The sequence below is a fragment of the Corvus cornix genome, chromosome 9 (genome assembly GCF_000738735.6).
Source record: "Corvus cornix cornix isolate S_Up_H32 chromosome 9, ASM73873v5, whole genome shotgun sequence".
Taxonomy (NCBI): domain Eukaryota; kingdom Metazoa; phylum Chordata; class Aves; order Passeriformes; family Corvidae; genus Corvus; species Corvus cornix.
Window position 1 is genome coordinate 15,229,586 of NC_046339.1, and position 18,696 is coordinate 15,248,281.

The 18,696-nt window shown below is 40.9% G+C and overlaps 1 long non-coding RNA gene across 1 annotated transcript; it reads right to left on the reverse strand.

Moving 5' to 3' along the window:
• Window positions 1-1,707: 1,707 nt before the first annotated feature.
• LOC104693448 lies at window positions 1,708-16,988 on the reverse strand. Its single transcript, XR_002046966.3, has 4 exons — window positions 16,876-16,988; window positions 12,620-13,678; window positions 4,049-7,305; window positions 1,708-3,380 (listed from the first exon to the last, which is right to left on the reverse strand). It is a non-coding gene; the product is annotated as an uncharacterized LOC104693448 (long non-coding RNA).
• Window positions 16,989-18,696: the final 1,708 nt, after the last annotated feature.

Genomic DNA, 18,696 nt, shown 5'->3' on the forward strand with positions numbered 1-18,696 from the left:
CCTGAGCCTGGGACCTTTGGGTCTAGATGAATATTTTTGTTGCTTTGCTTATATAAGAAAGACCTAAACAACCACAGATCCATCTACATTGCTAGTTGCAGGATGTAATTACAGCAGCACCTTCATAGCTGAGCTAGTTTGGGTAGTAACAGAAAGGAAGATGCACAATTGCTTGCTTCAGCCCAGGCAAATCACACAAATTCCTGGGATCCCAGACCTGGTGGGATCACAGTAAAATCCCTAATCTTGGTGATCTTCCAGGTTTCCACAAACACTTGAGTCTGAGGCTGTGTCAGCCACTCTTCTCAACACGAGGTGCTTGTTCTTGACCCAGGTAAACGGTTAAGTCCATTCCTTCAAGAACCAGCTGCATCACTTTTGTTTGTCCTGGTTCACTGCCTTGCTGTGCAAACACTTGTGCTGGCACAGGGAAGAGGGGTGGGAACAAATAACCTGTGGCTAGGGAAGTGGCATGACTGCTTCTTTTGGGAAGCAGCTCCTGGAAGAACTGACACCACCTTCCTTGTACCTGCCTTGTAATTCGTTTAAACTGGTAGGAGCCTGGCAGAGACTACACTGCTCCCAGTGCCTGGTCCTTGTCAAGGCTGGCTGCTCCCTAGGGACAGGGAGATAGGTGGCAGCAAGCAGAGCAGGTAGCTCACTAGACACCCTCCTCCTGTTGTGACGTAAGGGAGCAGGGCAGGCTAAGGATGGTAGCCAGGGTCAAACCAGGTCATCAAGAAAGTTCATGACAATGAGGCAGGTCCAAGGTCAGGCTGAGAAGTCAGTCTGCAGGTGAGGGTCAGACACAGACCTGTGACTGACAGGCAGGTCTGTGATGCCAGAGCAGAGCTGAGGTCAAGCCAGGAAGTGGCCCAGCCTTGTGATCCCCAGGCAGGACAACAGTGACAGGAGAGAGCCTAGGTCAGGCTGGGAAGCCAGTCCATAGGCCTGAGGTCAGAACAGTCCACAATGCCTAGATCAACAGGACCTACATACACAGGCACAGGTATGGCTGTGGTTGAAATAGGTACTGAACGTAAACAGAGCCTCTGGGCCCACGGGTAGGGCTGTGGGGGAGGCCAATAAAGGCTTCTTAGTGTCATCAGGGTCCTGACAGTCTTATTCTTTCCTCTTCCTTGTGTCCTGTTCCTCCCACCCTCCTCATTCTAGCCTTAGTGCTTGTGAGGCTGCATGTGGAGTCAGACCAGCTCAGGAGGAAACCAATCCTCTTTTGGTAAGGTTATTTCCCCACACTGCTGTGGCAGAGGAGGCTGGAATGTGTGGCTCAGGGCTGAGAATCAATAGACGATGGTAGATGTGGCAGTGTGGTCAAAGTGGAGTCTATGCCCACTTGTGAAGCTACACTCAGAGTCTTCTGGAATAGTACAGATAGGAATTTTCAGACTGCAATTACCTCCTAATATAAGAGCAGGTGTATTGCAAGTGTCACTGCTCACAAACATCATTATGGAATTAAGTTTTTAGTTTATATATCTCTGCTAGGTGATCTATATGCAGCTGGACTAGATGGTTGTTGTGGGTCCCTCCCAGCTGAAATAGTCTATTCTATAGACACCGCTGTGGTGGCCTACAAGTACTAGAAGACACTCACTGTCTCTAAGAGCATAGTCTGGGCCAGAAACATTAAAATAAAGGAGAACCAGTCACAAGGAAGAAGAAAGGGAAAAAGAAACAATGTCTTTCTTTTTTTTTTTTTTTTTTTTTTTTTTTTTTGAATCAGAGCTTGTTTTTTTTCCACACTCTGTGTAATAATCCAGCAATGGAATGCAAATTAACATTCATGGTTTTTTTAAACAATAGCCTTTGTGTTCTGAACCACACTGACAAAGCAGAACAATACAAGCAAAACATGATCACAAAATCTTTTTCCACCAATGTGCAAACCAGTTTTGTTGGAAACATCTAACTGTGAGGGAATCTGTTTTGGAAAGTAATAATGAAAGTCCAACTTCTCTTTACTCAGCTGAGAATGTATTTCATTTTTTTCTCAAGCTGAATTTCAAACTGTTACATCACTGCAAATTCCATGAAGTCGGTATGGTCCTGGGCTCTAGGTCTAGGAAGCCAGACTGAGCAGATACCAGCAAGGGCATAACTTGATTTCCAGGATTTTTGTTATCAATGAAAAATGCACTGAAAAGCACAGTGCTTCACTGTCAGAGACCTGACCACTCACTGTGCTTGCAAATACAGAAAACAGGATGTATCACCTAAACCTATCACCTTTTGATTTGAAGACACTGAGAGAGAATACTCATGATACTTGATGCCAGCTTTATGTCTGAGTAGGAACACGAAAAAGGTAAAAACACACGTAAAAGCATGCTTTCTCCTGAAAAATCTAAAATTTGGAAAACCAATCCCATGATTGCAGTTACTGCTGGCAGATGTCAGCTCCTATGGAAGAGAATTTATCTGCTGCCCTATTAAACTGATGTGAAATCTCTGTTTAGACCAAATCACTGTTTTCAATCCACATGTGTAAAATATCCCAACCTATCTTTACATGTGGGCAGAACCACATTGCCTGAGAGACCTTCTTAGAAAGTGTTGAAAAGCTTTGCAGGACTGTAGAACATCTGTTGTGAAGGTGTCACAAATGAGTGTTCCCTTGATACGTTGGCAGTATTTGGCAGAGGTACTCCAAGTACAGCAAACTTGAGAGTTCACCTGCTCCATGCATGTCTCACTCCGGGGGAGAGGCTGGGCACAGCCTGCTGTGGTCCAGGAGAGCTCAAAGGGTCTCACTTAGGACCACTGGGTTGCAGGAGACTTGGCTTTAGTCATAGTAATTTTCCATCCTGGACACAATTAGGGTCAGTGACTTTCATTTAAAGTTTGATAATAAAAATGTTGTTCCAAGCAAGTTGAGGCACGAAAAATAATTTTCCAAGGCTATTCTTTGAAAAACAGGAGCCGACAGTGTTTCTGGTAAGATCAAGAGGAGCTTAGTCCAGGTGCTGTTCATCAAGGCCAAGGTTTAACTGGTGTTTCTGAGATGACAGTGTGGCCCATGGAGTGGGGGAGGATGCACCACCACAGAAGGCAACCCTGAAGATACACTCCAAGGTGTTCCTGTCTACATTCTCTGAAATGATAACCACCAACAGCCGTCACCACTCTGAAATCCTCTGTATAAATTATCAGAAGATATCCTCTCTATTAACAGTGAAGAATATACAAATTAATCAGCAGTACCAATCATAATCCACTGAAGGGAAAAGGATCACCACAAAGACAATTGGTTTCCGTGTGTCTTTTCTACACAGCATGCAGTTCTCAGCCGTTTTTTAGCCGGTGGTTACTCACTGTGGGTGAGCAGGTTGGCTGCTGCTGCTCTTTGAGGTTCTCTGCTTCTATAAAACAAACCAGTGTCCATTTTACAAATGCAGAGGAAGAGCAGGGACAAAATAGTGTATTCTGCATTGTGCATTTAAAACATAAAAACACAACAAAGTGAAAGTAGCTTAAGAGAGCTTTTTAGAGCTCTCATGAGGGGTAAGGAGAAAGTCAGAAATTAGTTACATCCCTCACTAGCTTTTGCCTACTTGACAAAGATTCCACTGGCATTACCTCTTACTTTTATAAGGAGGAGCTCTATTGGAGAAAAGGATTTGATGATTCTGGAATATTTAGTATCTTGTTAAATACAACATGCTGAGCATATTTCTTTGAGAAGGTCTTTGGTTGCTTAGCTTGTGGTCTATAATCATCTCACTATGATTAAACTGCATAAAATCTGGTATTATCTAAAGGCTTATCAACTGGAATTTAATTTAACTGCAAACTCTGCCTTTAAAAGATACCAAAATTACTATTCTTATAACAGCCACCATAATTCTGCATTAGTGACTGAACTTAAGACCATCTGCTCCTGCGCCTGTAACTCCAAAGAAGCCATAGAAAGGGAAAACTGAGAACTGCTTCCTGATATCTAGGACCTAGGGCTTTTTGCCAGAACAACAAGTGCTTGTGAACAAGACACTCAGAAGAGAGACCCCATCGATCGCTCAACTTGTGTTACCAGAATTTTGTAGAGATGGTTGTTTCCACCACTATTCAGGTTTCAGTTTGCGGTTATTCTAAATCTGGTCCTGTATTTGCAATGCAGTTAAGTGATACTCAGAACAGGCCACGTTACTCCAGTCTTCACAGAGACAGCACTTTTTTCCACCTGTCAGCTTGGACTTTCCCCACCTCCCTGTAGCAGGACTCTTCTAGTCTCTCTCCTCCTCTGATTCAACACTGGGCATAACAGGGTAAAATAAGAAAAGCAGCAAGATTTCAAATTATTTATGATGGAAAAAATATTAATAATTAAAAGTAGTTTTATTTTCTAGTATTTGTCTGAAATAATTTTTAAATTCCATTGCTAACATGGAGCTATGGTATTAATATAGTTTGTTTTCATATTTTTACGTAGCAATTCAGTGATGTTGAAATGTTTACATCTCTAGAAGAGTTGTTCAGGAGTTGTGAATGTACAGATCAGACATCCTGTGTTGTTCCTGACATTCTGTGACGTTTTCTTCACTGAACTCTTGATTTTAACAAGCACTAGAGCAAGGCGGCCCCGGAGCGGGCGGAAAGGCCGGGCACAGCAGCCCAACCCCGGCCCCGCGGTGGCTGCGCACGGCACCAGTGCCAGCGCTGGGCGGCTCCAGGCAGCAGCAGCCTCCGCGCAGGGCTCTGCTTACATACAAACCTCAGGCCAGTTCTGCTTCCCAAGTCATTACCTGGATATCGTTCTCTGTGCTATCCTGTGACGCAGAAAACTTTTTTCTCCCATCATACCTAAAATTCAGGGCTCATTCCAAAGTGGAACTCATTATCAACTGGCTTTAGTTTTTACTCTCTGTGCAAACTGTGCTGTGCTTTATGACGACGGTGATAAGCTAAAACAACGGGCAGGCTGCAAACAGCTTATCTGCTGCCTGACCACAGAAGAAATTGGCAAGTGGTTGGGCTTATACTTCCCCTTTTTTTTTTTTTTTTTTTTTTTTTTTGTTCTTCAGGTTACAAAGAGGGATCTCATTGGCTCATCTAAACTCAGTGCTAAATAAGCAGGGTTTTCTCCTTCTTTTTCATCTGCTTGTTAGAGCTGCAAAAATAAGACCATGTACACAACGCCACGGCTTTCAAATTTAAATGTCACAAGTTGTGCATGTCAATATGTAGTGAATGGTACAGTAATGCAGCAGTTACTGAAATTTTACCCTGAAGTACAATGTAACTTTTTTTCTAATCACAGCATTTTGGGATAGGATTTTGGGATCCTATTAGTAGGAAATGTATTAGCATTTATTTTAAAATAATTTTTAGCTTCACAGATATATATCAAAGCTAAAAGCAAACATACCCTGAGAAGTTAAACATTAAAAGGCAAATGAACACCAGATTTACTTTCCTTTAGTTTTATAATCATTTAAAAGCTGTCAATTCATTTTCTGGTGTATGTACTTATGAATGATCTTTTGGGATTGACAATGCTGGAAAAATTTTCAATTAACACTTATTCTAGTTTTTCAGATTTCTATGTCTACGTAGCCTCTCTAAAAATAAATCCCAAAAGATTTAATTAGCTTTACCTTACTCTAAAAGGCAACCTCTAGACTTTCCAGGGCATACAGTGAAAATGGGGAAGCAAGAGGTAAAAAAATATGCATGTCCTTCCTTCAAGTACAGCAATTTTAGTGGTCCTACAAGAACAGTGTATTGGCGGTTTTAGGTCAATAATGCATTGCTTTAAATACGTGAACAAAAAGAATTAGTATTCCTATTTTTGACATATTTCAGAATTCAACAGTAAAATGGACAAATTCACCAAAAACATGGTAGTTCACTAAAATCTTAATAAAACTTCAGTGTTTTAAATGTAATGAATAAAGACAAAATAGTGTACATCTTTTCAGATACTAAAAACTATTCTGAAACTTGATTCTGCAAATTGATTTTTCATTTGGAAAGACTGTAACTGGAGTTTACTCTACTGCTGTTACTTTCCTATCTAACAATAGTTACCTTCAGATGGATTCCATTGTATTCTCTATAATCATCATTTTTACTACCAGTGAAAGTAGGTTTTCATTTCTTTTAAAATAAATCCTGTTTTAGATTTCATTTGGCAAACTTGCAGCATTCTCACATGCCAAGTCATATTCTTTCTTCTGTTTGATCTTGTTTCATAGCAAGCTTCATAGTAGTAGGGTCATAATAACGAGGATATGAAAACAGTGTCATAAAAACACTTTGTGCAGGAGTATCTAAGACTTTCTTTTTTATTTTACAGTGCTGACAATCATAATTTCTTAGAAGGTGGAAAGTTAGAGTTTTACATGTAAGATCATGCACCTAACTCAGCAAACTAAATAGCTGCTGTGTCTTTAGTGTTTGCATGTGGTGAGTATGTGCACCAAGTATTTGCCTGTTGAATGGCTTGGTTTGCAGCTCTTTGTTTCACTGACCATAAACCACAATGTTAAAACACAGGGCAAATAACAAAATAAGAAGGGTTGTAAAATAGTTTTTAAGGTGTCTTCTAACAGCTTTTATCAGAAGTAGCAAACTCAACTGCAGTCCATGAATATTGATAGTTTTTCTGGCCTTTTTATTTTAGCTATTTGAATGGCCATCATGTTTTTCTTCTCTGCAGAAGAGGCAGTAGTCAATTACAATGATGATTATATGAACTACAATTAAAACAATTCCAGCTGCTCTGACAAAAGTAGCTCCAGGCAGAGTTGGCCACGAGATTCTGTTTTGAATGTATCTTGAGGTGTTTCTTTTTGGCCTTCTGTAAGTAATAGGCAAATAGCTTTAAGCTTTGTTATAATCCAAGCACAAATGATGACTTGGTGTTTCATTGAGTGCGCAGGTGTTAAATACTACGAAGCTCAGCATATTCAGCAAGATACTGGTGAAGTGCCATCAAAGGAAAACGTCTTCTGCCACTTTCTCCTTGTACTTCAAACATTGTCCATATTACAAATTGTGGAGTTCTCACATTAAGTATTTGTACTGTTTAACAGATTGCGCCAAGGTCACAGAAGAGGGAACAACAGAGTAGGTCATGGCACAGAAGAAAATACTGCACTTCTTTCTTCATTTGAAAGCATTCTCAAACTATCTCTGGTATTAGCAACCTAAGTGAAGTAATAACAATGTAATCATCTGTTTAAAGGAATGGTTTTTACTACATTTTCTATATGTACTGATACTGAGCATTTTCCCTCTGATGAATTATTAAACATGTTCATGATCTTTAAAGGCAACTCCCAGGTCCTGTAAAATAAAAGCAAAACCCAAAGGTATCATAATTTGTACAGTGTGCTTGATGCTATTTCTTCCCACAACCATAAGCATGATTAGCAGCTGTTCACAATAAGGCAGGCTTGTCTGCACACAAGTAGATGATTTTACTGTAATCTTTACATGTGATATATTGGTTTTCATGGCTCAAAGAATATCATCCTAGAACCTCTAAAGCACGTCCTTAACTTTCTTGTTTTGGTGGTCATTTAGTGAACAGGTAAATATAGAGTGTATGGAAATGAAAAGTATCCTTATAATAAGGATTGTTTGAAAACCATTTTTGATAGGTAAATTGATCACACAGTCACAAAACGGATGCGGTTGGAAGGAACCACAGCAGGTCATCTGGTCCAACCTCTCTACTCCAGCAGGTTCACCCCAGAGCATGTTGCACAGAATTGCATCCAGATGGTTCTGGAATGTCTCCAGTGAGGGAGACTCCACACACTCTTTGGGCAATCTATTCCAGTGCATGGTGTCCTGCACAGTAAGGTTCTTCCTCATTTTCAGGTGGAACTTCCTGGGCATCAGTTTCTGCCTGCTGCCTCTTGTGCTATTGCTCAGCACCACCGAGCAGAGCCTGGTCCTTCCTCTTATCCCTCCCTGCAGAGACTCATGTTCATTGGTGAGGTCCCCTCTGAGTCATCTCTTTTTGAGGCTGAGCAGGCCCAGCTCTCTCAGCCTTGCCTCAGAAGAGAGATGCTCCAATCCCCTCATGATCTTTGCAGCCTCCACTGGACCTGCTCCAGGAGCTCCATGTCTCTCTTGTCCAGAGGAGCCCAGAACTGGACAAACACTCCAGATGTGCCTCACCAGGGCTGAGTAGAGGGGCAGGATCACTTCCCTTGACTTGCTGGCAATGCTCTTGCTAGTGCACCCCAGAATCTCATTGTCATCTTGGCCACAAGGGCTCACTGCTGGCTCATGGATAGTTTGTTGTCCACCAGGACCCCCAAGTCCTTCTCTGCAGAACCACTTTCCAGCAGGTCAGCCCCCAGCTGTCCTGGTTCCTGGGGTTATTCTTCCCCAGGTGCAGGACCCTGCATTTGCCCTTGTTGAACTTCAGATGGTCCTTCTCTCCCTATCTCTCCATCTCCGACCTGTCAAGGTTCTTCTGAATGGCTGCACAGCACACTGGACTATCGGCCACTCCTCCCAGCTTTGTGAACTTACTGAGGAGGCATCTATCCAAGTGATTGATGAGTAAGTAAACAATACTATGAATAAGTTAAACAGTACTGGGCCCTATACTGAGCCTTGGGGGACACCACTAGTGCCAGGCCTCCAACTAGACCCTGTGCCACTGATTATGACCCTCTGAGATCTGCCATTTAATCAGTTCTCAATTTATTTGATACTACTTCATGGGGCAAAGCAAGAACAAACAAATAAAGAGAATAAGCTGCTCACTGAGCCTTCCTGATGGTCACCCGACTGGCAAGATGGGTAGTGCAGAGAAATAAACTTGCAATACAATAACCCTAATGTTTAAAATATATTAGCCTACAAAACCACTCTAGAATCTTTCATGGGTATTACATTTACTAGAAAAGCAAGGTTCATTCCTGATTGTGTCTATCTGGCACTTAATATAACATAATCTGTGCTGAATGTTTGTTTTCAAATATCCAAACAGATGTCAGTTCTGCATGGTATTTGAGGTAAAATTTTAGTCAGCAGGATATTATTTTTTTCATTTAAAGACAAATTGACTTTGCCAGTTGTCACTAGCAACTTAAAAAAACCTCACATATAAAAAAATATAAGTATAAATGTTATGTGCACAAAATCTTTGGAACTATTCTGTTGCGAGTATCAGTTCTCCACTGAAGTTTAGCTGTCTCAGAAACTTGTATTTCTGATATTTCAATGCCTCCCCAACATCTAACATTTTCATAATGTTATATAAATGCAGAATCTTTTAAATGCAGTCTTAAATGCTGAGTTTACTTGAGGTAACTTTTAATTTACTTTTTATGTGATTTCCAGGCATCTTTAGATGCTCCCTGCATTTGACTAAAGTACACATTACTGAGAAGACTGAATTTAATACTTGAGAACAGAGACAAGCACTCAAAAAAAAAAAACAAACCCAAGAAGATATTTCAGAGGCAAGGAGGATGCTGTAAATGATTATAGAGTCTCAGGTTTTTCTGTGTGACCATCAATTAAGAAAGTACTTGTGTACACAAATACTACAGTTTAAGCACTTCCAAATCAGTTGGCTAATTTCAGAGCATAAGTTCTGCTTTCAAAAGTCATATAACAACCTTGGTGGAAGCTTTCACTTTGCTCATGGCCAGCTGTCACTCAGCTGTTAGCCTTAGGCTTCCTCCTGACAAGGTTTCCAGGCTGCTTTGAAGAGCATGGTGACCTCATTTTTATTACAACGAAGACCAGCCTGTGCTTGGCTGTTGGGTAACATCAAGCCATAACACATATAGTTTCTGTCTTAACAAAACCCTACAGTAGATTTTCCATAGTCCACCTACAGTTTTCTTCTTCCAGAATACTTCTGAATACAAACAGCATATGAATGGGGGAGAGACAGCATCTCTTACTGCCTCTGCATGGTTCAAGAAGGTAACATAGAGTCTCCATAGATATGTGTGGCCTTTGGGCACATGGAGAAGAGATAAGCATTTAAAATTGTTTAAATTTTAAAATTATTTAAAATGGGCTCCAAAAAGTCTGTGGAAAAATACAGAGTATAGGAAGTTTATTTTGATGACTGTATCAGGGACAGACATTGCATGTGTACAAGCTTTTCACAAAAAGAGAGATATTACTATTTTTCTTTGTTTAAGCAAAAGGGGCTGGTCACTGCAGCTTTCCTTCAAGGGGCTGAGTCACCACTTCCTGTCAACTTGTTAATATTAACACATCACTTCAGAGTTACAGCTCCAAAGCTTCAAACTACTCCACACAGACCACCTTCTGTTTGTACAGTGCACTCACCGAGCTGCAGTTCAGCAGTGTCAATACTGGTGTCTGGAGCTGTTTTCAAAGTGCACTGCAATATCACAAATCAGCCTTCTGGTCTCCTACTATAATCTGTTTAGCAAATGGCACATTTAGCTACTTCAACAATTTATATTGAGTCCTGTGGTTGTCAGGGGCCCTAGAAAGTCAATATTATATGTGCATAAATAAGGAAAGCTTTGCTTAGTTATTCATCTATCCGTTGGTCATTTCCTGTGTATGGGCAAAAGAAAACAGTGGTTAAAGGGTCTTCTCTGCAGTTTAGATCCATATGCTGATTTAGATCAGTCTTCAAGGCATGTGGTAAAATTTCAATTTATGAATTTTTACAGTTTTTGTAACAGAGTCATGGGACCTGCTCACGCAAGTCTTTACCCACAACACATGTAAGTCTTCATCTTGCAGATTTTCCAGTATTACAGAAGCTTAAAGAACGTTAACACTGAGTTTGATAGGAAGTGAAGCCTGTTTGTGCATCAGCAATGTTTCTACAAGCTTCATTTTAAAAGCATCACAGACTTCATTTGGAGTTTTTAATTAGACTATCTATAGAAGTAAAATTCTTTCATTTTAGCATTTACACAAAATAAGAAACCCACTATATATTAGTTGTATTATTTCAGGCACTGCTTATATTATGTTATATTGATAAATAAATTAGGAAAGGTTTAAAGGAAATTAAAATCAGATTACCACTCTAACCTGTCTTATACTATCTTCTATCATTGCTGCATTCATTGACTTTCAAAACTCCATACTAATTTTGACTAAACATATTTGGAAATATTTAATAATCTGAAAGTAATATTTAGTCACTGTGAAAACAAAAGGATTTTTAATACTTATATATTTAGTGGCTGAAGTGGTCTGGTAATGCAAATCAAAAAGAATACACACCCAACAGAAGCAAACTCCCCCCCTCTCAAGAGAGGCAGTCCAATCTGGCATCCAGGACCTTGTATTCACCAACGTCTTAGGCTGTGTCTGAAGTGTCCCTATCTCAGGAGCCTGGGTGGCCCTTCCTGCAGCCAGGGATGCTGCTGTGTGACATGAGAAGGAGCTCCCCATTCAGCAGTGGTGGTAGTTGTGACAGTACTGACTCTACACTGTCTGCTGACAGTGCCTAAAACCTGGCAGCTATAGGGTGTCACACGCTTCAACCCCTTTGTGCTTCAGAAGAATGAGGGTCTCCTTATTCTGACAGCCCCATTAACATCTGACAGCCCCATATGGATGTCTTTGGTAACTCAGGGCATTTTAAAAGGCACTGGAAGCCTTTATTTAGGAAAGTGAATTTCATCCCAAATAACACTGCATGAGCAGCCTGCTGCTCTGATTCTGGCCTGCTTCTAACTGTAATCCTGATATGAGAGAGGCTTCAAACAAGGAAAAATGTAGATTGCAATGTGAGATGCTAGGAAGACATCACTTGCTAACAGGTCAGACTGATGTTTAGATAAGGTATTTCTAAACTGTCTATAATACCACAAAGCTGACTAAATCTACCCTGAAAAAACTATCCACATGGTTACAGAAAATGATGTATAATACTAGCTAAAATAATGGACTCTCTTCTGCTGAAGCCAAAGCGTACTGCTGGTTTCAATAGGACAGGACTGGTTTAACATGGAAGTGTGGGAATTGATGCTGAACGCTTTCTAGTCTGTTGCAGTTTTATTCAGATTCATGAGAAAGAATGTTGTTAGCTATAGGTAAAATGTTAAGAAGATAGGACATATTCAAAAGTATTTTTGTTTTGTACCAATAATCAATTCCCGAATTTAAGAAATATCATTTGTAGAAGTTTCACAATACAAAAAAAGTATAGGAACATGCTGAACTTAAAGGATGAGAATGATGAACTAAAAATAATTCAGAAGTAGGAAACTTTTATAAGTTTGAACCTACTGAGGCAATATTTAAAGACATACATGACTCAAATCGTAGAGTGCAGACTCACTGAAAAATATCAAGAGTAATTTTCAAATATACCTTGCGGAGTTTAAATATAAAAGTATATTTTCCAGAAATAGTTTTTCTTACTACTGAGAAGAATGATCTGGTGTATCCCCACTCTTTTGGTGTTTAGCCTACTGGGTATAGTTTTATTCTTTGAGCATAACACAAACTGTAGTCTCAAATTCATCCCTTTACAGGTAAGAGTTTCATGTAGGGAATACCCAGACTTAATTTTTAAAACAGATAAAACATCCATTTCAGCAGTACACTCATGCCTATCAAACCGTGATAATTAAAGGAATATGATATAACTTGACTGTATATTCAAAGAAAGTTAACTTACCTTGTATTTTGTCTCTGTTCAAATTGGAGTACTTCTTGCGTTTGTTTCCTTCTCTGTGTTGCTGAAATATTGCTCATTGTAAAAGAAGAAGAAGGGAAATTAAACAGAAGCTAAAATAGAGAAGTTACTTGGAAACCAAATGTCTAGAATGTCCTTACATATTTAGAATAATAGTCCTTCTAGAAGCATTTACAGTTTTTTATGCCATCACAGGCTCAAAAACAGTAATAGCAAGCAATAGAAATATTGTAATAAATACAATAACCTCACAGCTATCATAGATTTACTGTGGCCTAAAATTTTACAGAAACAGAAGAAGTACCAAATCTCAGCTCCCCTTACTTAGAATGTCATTCTCCTAATTCATTAGTTGTGGTAAAGAGAATACCTGTTAATGGCCTAAGACACATTGCACACGATTTAGCTGCTCTGATTCACCAAAAAGGGAACATATACAGTCATTGTCTTTTTGGTTTTTTGTTATTGGGGATGATATTTTATCAGTCTGTCAATATTCGTTGGGTTCTCAATATGTTTTCTAGCATTCCTCTCTGAAAACATTACTTTGGAAAAATCTTCCTTCCACCTAGGTAGACTAGAAAAAAAAAAGATCTTCTGATATTTTTCTTATGGCATGAATTATGTAAACTATTTAATTGCATGTAGTTCACTTCAGCTGTCCCTTCAGCCAACTTAAACAGCTCGAAGGCAAGACTTCAAAGTTGTTTCAAAAATTTTTTAAGAAATGCCTAAAGATATTTCAGAAATAAATATTGTAAAATGCTTTAATAATGGAATATTAGAAGCAATATCAGAAGAAATAGGGAATAGAATAGCCCATGGGAAATAGATTGATTCTTACAAGGTCAATACTCAGTAAGGTAAGTATAGACAAGCAGGATGAAGGGTGAGATTGAGTGAACATACCTCCTTCTACGTCAGCACTACCCATTCTTGGAGCTTATTACTCAATTCTGCATCTGAGATTGAATCACTGCTGTTTTTATGGAGACCTATAGTCTTCCAGGCCAGGAGGGTCAAGACAACATCTTCTATGTGCTGTAGAAATAAATATATATAAATAACTATGTAACTGAAAAACTAACTCACCTTTAATGAAATATCGTTCCTGGGACTCTCTTCATCACTTTTGAGAATCTCTAATATACATAGTGAATTTTAACTGTGGAAACAAAACATAAGTGGCCTGGAAAACATGGGTGAAACAACCAAACTACCTCCATATTTTTCATGCAAATTTTGGTCTGAAGCCTTAGAATGGCAACAGCCTTTCTCCCATAGTAGCTGTCAATAACAGTCCTAAATAAGTAGCTGCAAGCTGGTATTCTGGGTAGAAAACAGCTGCAGCCAGGGGTATCTGCACCAGTACCTTTTGTGTAATGACATAGGCACTGGGAAAAATGTGTCTCCCATCTTCTCTGACTTGTCCTTGAAAACTCCTCCTTTGCTCCAACCACCAGAGATCAGCAGGCAGAATTTCCTTTGGCTGGTTCTTCATGCTGAGCGTACCTTGTGGTTGCCTCCATGCACAAGTACCTGCTGAATCTCACATTGCTACAACCCACTGCATTTTGTTGACACTTCTCAGACAGGGCTTGTAACTTAAAAGGGGCTGCAACATGCTTTCAGCAAGGCCACGGTGGGCTTGCTGGCTTTGGGCTTTTTTGGGGGAGATATAATTGTATGGAATTGGGGTAATAAAATTATTCTAGTTGATGGAACAGATAGGACACATCTGAGAAGCTAAATTATTGCTGTTTCTGAGGGAAAAAACAAATATGCTGCTTATGACCAGCAGAGAGGGCCCTGCTCTGTCAGGTTATTGTCCAGCTGAAGATTCTCAGGATACCATTACTATAAGCCAGGCTCTCTGAGTGACAGTGAACAAAGACTGCAAAACGGGTAAGGAGAGTTGCAGCAACACACAGACATCTTTCAGCTAACATCCTACAAACAGCAGCTGCCAACAGCAAATTAGTTGATGTCTCTGTGCTGAGGCAGTGAGCAGGGCTTTTCACAGCACAGCACATTTGGGGTGTGCTGTAATTGGGGTTTGGTAGGTGTGCAGCAAATTCAGGAAGTGCAATTTGCACCTCCTTGTGCCAGAAACAGAATGAGTCAGATCCTTAAAGCTTCAATTTCAGCTTTGCTTCTGCCTCCTCATTGTTCTGACTAATACAATTATTTCATACCCAGCTAACTATGGTAAAAGCCAGCTGCATGGCCTCTAGGTTAGAGCCAGCTCATGCTGGCGTCAAAGCTAAAAGACTCCCACAGATTTCAGGGGAGCAGCTGCAGACCACTCCAGCTACCTGTAAGCAAAATTATTAACTGCACTAAGAAACACACACATCAAGATACATTTAACAATACAACACACTCCATCAGAAGTCATTAGCATCTCAATTCTTAGGTGTCAAATTTGAAACATCTGAAAGAGGCCAGAAGTTCAGAAAGAACTAAGCAGATGGACAGACTTCTAATATATTAAAAAACAAGAAACTTAAAATAGGCCATGATTTTAAATGTAAATCTAGCTCTCTAAACATGAGAAAAAGAGCCCTAGAAAAATGCTCTGTATGGTTTTGGCCCCAGATGAGCCCCAATTACAGCACACCCCAAATGCACTGTGCTGTGAAAAGTCCTGCTCACTGCCTCAGCACACACTCATCTAACACCGCAGGATCAGTGTCGTGTACTAGCTTGGAGTGACCTTGGTCCTGGGCAATGGGGAATATTGAAACCTCTGTCTTTCATGAGAGTCTGTGTACACCCACTGGCACTTTTAATGGTCAGCATACACATTCACAGAATACAGGCTTCTTTCCAATTTATTTTATTACTTACTATAATTAAAGTATTTCAAAAACCATTTCTACTAATGGGTAGGAGTTTTTTTCCTTGTGTTTGTAGATTAATTCCAGTAATTTGTGAAGAACATTGAGGGTGAAATTAGTTAAAATAATGTAACATTTAAAAGATTTAGTAACAGTTCTCTTTCCCTGTGTTCTCCTATTGGAACCACGACTTGGCAATGCATTTTATAACTCTTTTTCCTTCTGATCTTGTGTAAGCCAAAACCTTGGTCTGACAAATGATATTGTGAGAACAGTTATCTAAAACTGCCTGGAGCTCTGGCAGAATCAGGCCAAGGGCCTTGATGCTAAGCCTACAAAAGGTAATGAGGGTTTGCAGTTGGCTATTGGCAGGGTAAGATTAGATTTGGTTCTGTAAAGCTGTTGTAACTACAGAAAATTAAGAGCTCATGATTTAGTAGTGTTCCTAGTTAGTCCACAACATTTTTTCTGAAAAGGTGAGGATAAGGTCAGTGGTGAGACCCAGAAGCTTCCCCACCTCTCCAGAAGAACTGCAGGGAGAAAGACCAGGGTAATTTGACACAGAGGTCAGACTTTGTGTGTACTTGCTGTACAGTATTCTCTAGTCTCAGAATAGTGCAGCTGACAGCTAGGATCCCTCCTTCCTAACAGATGCCAGGTGTATTTCAATAAATATCGAAACCATGGATAGCTTTCTGAGCCTGATGTGAAAAACAGAGATTCTAAGGTTTCCTGAATGCAATTTGTAACCTCCTTAGAAGCCCCGACTATCCGCCTTGCCTGCCTATCAAGCACTACTTGCTTTTTGGGTCAAAGAGTCATCAAAATGGGGTCAGAGGACGAGCTCATTATTTCCTGTCTTCCCGGCAGTCTGCTCCCAGTGTGTTTCTTGGCTCCTCTATGACGCACATGGTATTGTTTGTGGAACAATGTCATGTTTTAATGATTTGCAAAGTACTATGAATCGGGCATGTTAAAGATACTCAGCAAGCATTAACAGCTGCTATTTAGTGCAGCAAAGTTTTATAGAATTTCAAGGATATAGACTAATTATGTGTTTAACAATAAGCCTCCATTATAGTGGCCTTACTTAAATTGCCCATCAAAACCTCAATAAACTGGCAATAGCATGAGAGAAATTAATATAGGATTTAAAAAATATTTTTAATCTAATTTGCTACATCGGAGGTAGCAGATGGATCTTAGCTAAAATACATAAAATAAATATTAAAAAAAAAAAAAAGTATTTTTGCCAAATAATTAATTTTCCAGAACCCGTAAGGTGTCTGACCCCAGCGTGACCCGCTGCCACTGTGCTGGTGTCACCGGCGTAATTCCCGACCCCCACCGCCCGGAGCGCCTGCCCGCTGTGTCACGTCACATCAGCACCTGGCGTACCCTGCGGAGCTCCTGGCCGGCACGAACTGCGGCCGAAGGTGTTCCCGGTTCCAGCTCCCGCACGACCCGGGCGCGGCCGGGACGCGGCGCCTCCCGGAGCAGCCCCTCCTGAAGCCGCCCGGCTCTGCGCCACGGCGCCCCCTGGCGTGGCGGGTCCGCCATGGCGCCCCCGCCGGCCCCGCGCCCTGGTGGAGCGGTGGCCCTAGGGCGGGATGGCGGGGAATACTGCTCCCACAGCGGGATGGCGGGGAATACGCGGGATGGCGGGGAATACTGCTCCCACAGCGGGATGGCGGGGAATACTGTTCCCACAGCGGCCCCACAGCGGGATGGCGGGGGAAGGGGCTGCCAGAGTCGCCGGAACATTATTGTTTTTAGGGACAGTAAAACGTTGTGGTGGCTGCTCCTTGCAGGAAGCCTCATTAAAGTAACGATAGCTCCTCATTACAGCCGCATTACATTTCTGTTAAGAAATACATTAAAAGATACAAAGTAGCAGAAATGTCAGGCCAGTAATAATATAAGCTGAATAAACCTTCCCTTTTCGAATAAAACCTTGAGAAGAGGGTCTGCAATATTTAATCTAAAAGACAGTGCACCTGGTAGGCAGAAATCATCATCATCCCAGTGTCAGGAGCATGTTAACATTTCAGATCATGAACAAAAAGTGCTTCTAAAATGATGTTTGTAGAGGTTAACAATCATTTCCTTCCTCAGCATGTAATAAAGTTGTATTAAAATAATATTTGCATTCCCTATTAATGCAACTCCACAGATGACCAGCTGATTTAAATTAGAGAACATTTACTAGTTTGCTTTTTCCATTGCAGCTGCTGCAACAGCAGGACCAGCACCTCCAAAATCTGCCTGGGCCTCTGGCAGCACCAGCCACTGGAGCTCGAGTCCATTTTGAAACCAGGGCAAAGTGAACAGCTGGCTTGAATGAATGCCTGGGAGCCCACACCCTTGCTCTCCCTCAAACAACAATGTTTATTACATTCTTATTACACTGAAAGAAAAGCAATAAGCATTTGGGAAAACAACCAACATCTACAGGCTGGTGTGTGGGAGGACATTACAATGTTATCCTGTCTGGCAATCTTTTATTTCTCTCTCCCCATTTGATAATAAAAAAAGTGACTGGACAAATGTCCCTTTCACACTTTGCTCCTCTGCTTTTTGTTCTCTGTCACCCTCCCTAAAACAACACAAACTAACCGAGCTGTTAATAGTTTGTCAGATTCCAGAATCTGGGATGCATTTTTGCTAGCCTATCTCTATCTGGACGGAAGTGCAGAGCTGCTGCAGCAGCCATAAAAGCACAAGAGGTCCTGTACATCCCTCTGGCTCCTCTCATGCTGGAGGAGAATTACGGCTATGGATAGGAGTCCATACTGACATTTCTGCCATCTCTCCTGTGTCATCTCTCAGAACACTGTTCCACCCCCCTCTCTAAGTTTCTGTGCTACTGAAAGCAATTACAACTCGAGTGACACAGGTCTTGGAATCACTCCCCCATACAAGAAAATAAAACCTCTCCCTCTTTTCTATGAGATCCACTTTCTGCTGGTATTTGAGTGAGACAGTGGCAACCCAAAACTGTCACCCAACACTTCTTCTCAAGTAGCTTTGTTATCCCTTAGTGATTTGGTTGGAAAAACAAATACACAAATTCAAAGGAAGTGGAATCAGAATGCTCCCAGTGACACACACAGTGCAAGGCAGTGACTTGCAGGTGGGAAATTGCCTCTCCCTGAAAGATGAATACTCTGAAGCAACCTACATGTGCATCGTCTTTCAGATTCCCTTGAGCTGACAGCT